Source organism: Triticum aestivum, chromosome 4B (assembly GCF_018294505.1).
Source record: "Triticum aestivum cultivar Chinese Spring chromosome 4B, IWGSC CS RefSeq v2.1, whole genome shotgun sequence".
Taxonomy (NCBI): domain Eukaryota; kingdom Viridiplantae; phylum Streptophyta; class Magnoliopsida; order Poales; family Poaceae; genus Triticum; species Triticum aestivum.
Window position 1 is genome coordinate 608525568 of NC_057804.1, and position 5500 is coordinate 608531067.

Below are 5500 nucleotides of genomic sequence, written 5' to 3' on the forward strand. Positions count from 1 at the left end.
GCCGCCGCCGACCACCCGCACCCTCCCCCGCTCCACCGCCGCCGACGAACCACCGCACCCTCCCCCGCTCCACCGCCGCCGCCGACCCACCACACCCTCCCTCGCTCCACCGCCGCCGCCGACACCCCGCACCCTCCCCCGGCCTGCTCCACCGCCGCCGCCAACACCCGCACCCTCCCCCACTTTTTGAAGATATTTTTAAACAAATATGATGATATTTTCAAATAAGAAATTTGATGATATCTTCAAATAACAAATTTGATGATATTTTCAATTAAAAATAAAAAAACAAATTTGATGATATTTTCAAAAAAATTGATGATATTTGATGATATCTTCTGTTCTAGTCCTCATGAAAATATCAAATTTGATAAAAAAACAAATTATTAGATGCAACAAGAAATAATGAAAAAAATGTTACTAATGGCGCACCAAAGGAGGGTGCGCCCTTGTTGTCAAAAAAAGTTACTAATGGCACACCAGAGGAGGGTGCACCATTGCTATCAGAAAAAAAACTACTAATGGCGCACCACAGGGTGGTGCGCCATTGCTATAGCTGGATACCCGTTCGCCCGATCCCCCCTTCCCTCTCCCTCGCCAGATCCCCCTTCCCTCCCCCGCCACACTCGCTCCGACGACCCCCGGCCCGCTCCAACGACCCCCGCGCCCGCTCCACACCCGCTCCGGCTCCCCCGCGCCCGCTTCGACGACCCCCGCGACCGCTCCACACCCTAGCACCTCCCCACTTCCCCTCCCCTCACGCTGCTTCACCCGACTAGGTCGTCCCCGTCGACACCACATCGTCCCCACGACCACCGTCGTCCCCGCACCCCACCAAGGAGTCCAGGAGCTCTGCAGTGTTCTTCTACGTCATCTATGGCCAGCCGTTCGAGCTCGACGACTCTGCATCGTGTGGATCGAGGTCTTCTTCCACCTCCGGCCACCGCGGCCTCACCGTCGATCCGCGTCACCTCGTCAACCCCGACCTCACACGAGCTCGCCATCGTCTTCCTCTCGGTGAGATGCACCGGTTCCCTTCCCCCCTTCGATTTCGTTGCCGTAGACTGTCGCACCACCGCGCCCCAGCTCCTGGTTGCCGCCCCCCGTGGCCGTGCTCCCCTCGGCCCCTGGCCACGCCCTAGCCCCGCCCAGGCGCGCTCACCGCACCGCGACCACGCCTCCACTATGCTTGGGCCGCGCCCTGGCCCCGCCCAGACGCGCTCACCGCACCGCGACCTCGCCTCCACTACGCTCGGGCCACACCCAGCCATGCTTTGTGGGACCGTTGCCTCACTGTCATGTGCTGCCGTGACTTGCTAACCAAATTGGTTTGTGTCAATTTCACAAACTTCCAGGCTTATAGAATTAGAAATACTACTGTATTAGATACCCTCACTGTCATGGGCTTTCTTTTATTAGTCAAGTAGTATGCTTAGAATCTTGTTGGGAGAGTAAAGCTTTGCTTTCAGTTTTTTCTGGTATGTGGGGATTGCTATGGCTCATACAGGAGAAAATTGATAACTACTATGTCATTGTGTACTCCCTCCGTGCCAAGTGTAATGTCAAGTTTAGATTGGTCAGTATGGTTCTCGTTTTTAAATTTTTTTACATGCTCTCATTTTTTTGTGTGGGTAATGTTTTATATGCTCTTTATCTCTTCCCTTGACAGACATTCGACGAGGCAGTGGGCGATATAGCTTTCTAGCTCCTTAGGGGGGTTGTTCCTCTTTACAAGTGTGTTAAACATGGTTTTATGTGGTCATATGGAGTTTATTAGGTAGAGAAAGTACCTTGTGATTTTTCTAATTTTGGACATATATCAAGTCTCACCAAGACATCTTCACTACAACACTCAGCTTATCCAAGACATCTTCATTACATTCTAGATAGGATAGAAGCCTACTTTGTTTAGAAATAGAGTCAGAATTTGAAAAGGAAAACCCTTAATCCAAACATACAACAAGCATTGACAACATAAGTGGAGACACTAATTTTCTCTGACTTGTGGAGGCTCTAATCCTCAGGGATCATGGCTAAAATAATTTTCGATGCCTGATTATTGATTATCTGAATCAGTTTGTAAACTGTAGAGGTGGTTAGGCTTTGGTTAAAAATAAAAACAATAATAGAAGTTTTGTATTTTCTAAGTAAAAAACCCCACATATGCACCAGGATGTGATCTGTCAGAACCAAAGTAGACCTAGCTCTGCATTAGTTGTTTTGTGCTTCAAGTGTCCCAGTCAAGGACAAACTGAGTGGTTGCAAAATAATATTATGTGGTCAATGTGGATTTACTATTTTCTGGTGATAGTTCTGAACTGGTAAATAAGTTAACATGCGTAAGTGAGACTTGGCATTTTAAAGCTTAAGGTCTTCAACTTCAACTATGAATTGGGATGACAATGTTATTTTGCCTTCTTAACAGAATGGTGTCATAATCAGAACAAAGCTGCTGCAAATGCATACCTTTTTTTTACAAGTGCATCTGCACCTCCTGATCCATTTAGAGTTATCATAAATATATTTCCAAGGTTTTTTTCATTTCACCGTAGAGTCTTTGCTTCTGGACTCAATGCACATTCATCAGTCATAAGAGATAAATACTAGTAAGTCAAGGGCACCAGAATTTGATCATGCCTCTTTTGAGAAGTATGTCTATTGATTCAACATTGCCATGGCAAAAATATGTTTCAAAAAATGACATGGACTAAAATGTTCTATAGATCATGATCCATAGACAAAAAAATGCCATGATCCATACAGTATAAATTCCATGATGCATAGGCTATATTTGCCATGGGAGATGGCAATTTTGTTGGATCATGATCCAGAGATTAAAAAAATGCATATACTATAATTTCCTGGCATGATCCATAGAATAAAAATGTAGAATAAAAAATGCCATGATCCATACACTATAATTTTCATGATGCATAGACTATATTTGCCATGGCCAAGTGCAAAAGAAATTTGCCATGTTGCAAAAAGAAAAGAAATTTGCCATGGTGCATATAGTAAAAACAATGCCATGATCTGTAAAATACATTTGTCATGCTCCATGAAAGTAAATTGCCATGGTCGAAATGCAGCAGAAGTTTCAAGTAGTGTTTTGTTTCTGTGTTTGAATAGGCAGCAAACTTTCTATTCTGTCTGTGTTTGTATAGACTTGCTAAACTATTGATGATTTTTTGTTGGGTGACCTATTATATATGGAATGGAAGCTCACATAAGTTGAGCTGATTTTTGTCCATATGAAAGCAGAGGACCATATGGTATGTGGCTGGGTTTTGTCTCCGACCATTGTGTCGTGATGATTTTGCAGGTACCCCGAGAGGCCCTTGAGTTTGCCGGAATGTCGATTTACTTCCGTTCCGGCAAATTCGGGTACTCCATATGTCCTATTTTCAGCAAAGGTCATGCTGAAATTTTCCGTGAATTTTAGCATGACTTTGCTAAAAATCGGACATATGGGGTACTTGCTACTAATGCATGGGCCGAGGTATCTTAGTACTTAATTAAGTAGGATCAACTGCCCCTTTATTCTTGCTGCATTAAACCATAGGTGGCAATAGAGCCAAGTGATTAGGCCCAACTTAGAATTCTCCTCAACATCGATAAACCCTAGATGATAAACCCAACATATGTGGCAATAGAGCCAAGTGATTAGTGCCAAGTGATTAGGCCCAACCTAGGGTGCCTCGGCATCGATAAACCGTAAATGATGAAAACTTAACTTAGCATTTAGGGTGCCTCGGCGTCGACAAACCCTAAATGATGAAACCTTGGCTTTTAGGGTGCCTCGGTGTCGATGAGAATCTAAATGATGTACGCTTAGGCTTTTAGGGTGCCTCGGCGTCGACAAACCCTAAATGATAAAAGCTTAGCTTTTAGGATGCCTCGGTGTCGACAAACCCTAAATGATGAGACCATGATCTTGTTCCTTGACAATAACCAACTTTTTGACCAAACTGTTTTCCTATTTAGAGCGAAACATGGCCAACAATGATGAGGCCGGCGGTTCGGGCGGCAAGCAATTCTGGGAGCTGTCCCAGGAGATGGAGGAACAACCTCACCGCTATGAGGACGCCGCGGAAGACACCAATCCTGACTACACAACCCCTAGTGGCGTCAGGGATGACACCACTGATGGTGCCGCCGAGGATGCCACCACTGATGATGGCGGCGCACACACAGATGGCAGCCAACCGAAGAAGCAAAGGAAGGACCGGCGCCCGAATGCTCTTAGCACCCTCAAGGAGGAATTTACTCAAGTGGACTCCGACGGGCATCCAACGGAGCCCAAACATATAGTCAAGGGGTACTCGCTTCAGCTCGGGTGCATTCTCTGGAGCACCGTCTCGATCAACACCGAGAACCTTAGGCATAAGGACCGAGGGAATTTGCGCAACCTCCTCTTCACGAAGCTGCACGAACGATACAAGTTCCCCGCTGATTTTGAAAACACACGCCTCTCAGGGAATAAAGTGAACAGTGCCGCCCTCACGAGGATGAGCACAGCCCTGTCTACTTGGAGAAGCGCGGTGAAGAGAATGATTGATAAAGGTGATAGTTATGAGAAGATCAAGGCAAAATATTCTTCGATCAACGAAGATGACTACAAGGAGTTCAAGATTAAGTGCAAGAGCAACGCAACCTCCGAATCAAGTCAGTGGGGGAAAGAAATGCGGGAGTTGAACTTAGGGGAACACAAACTCGGTCCCGGCGGTTACAGAGTGGCGGAGCCTATATGGGACAAGGAGGACGCAGAGCGTGCCGAGCAAGGCCTACCGCCCCGCCTCGAGAAATACAGCGGTGACAAGCAGACCAGGAACTTTGTCAGGGCTCGGTACAAGGAGGACCCGATAACAAAGGAGCTTACCACGGATCCGAAGACCAGGGCGCTTGAGCTTGTTCTGGTAAGGAATACACCCCCGCGTAATTAGCTCCATATGGTTGCACTCTAATTAATCCCCAATATTTCTAAATGGTTCAGGTTCCTTCCGCAGGAAACTGAAAGCAATAGCGCGGGGTCGTCTCAGAGCTCCCCTTTTGACACCCCTTTAAATAGGGCGTTGAACGTAATGAAAAACAAGGATAAGCTCACTAAGCCGACGTCAGCTGGTCATGTGGCCGGCAAAGGCTTGTCCATAAAATGGGGGTCATACTATACCGCTGGATGTGCGGAAGGAGAAAAAGACCAGCTCGGAAAGCCAGACGCGCGAGGTTGAAGCACTCAAGGCACAAGTGGCGCGGATTCTAGAGCTTGTCCAAGAGCAAGTGGAACAACAAGTGGGAACGAAGCTCAACGCTATGGTGCCTATGTTGATTCATGGGCTGACGACGTGGATTGCGGGCGGCCAACAGGGGCCTCCCACGGTTCCCAGCTTCACGGCCAGCAACTCGCACAGCGCGCAGGCGGCGCCATTGGTGTCTCCGGCGGCGCCATTGGTGTCTCCGGCGGCGCCATTGGTGTCTCTGGCGGAGGCGGTATTCGTGTCTC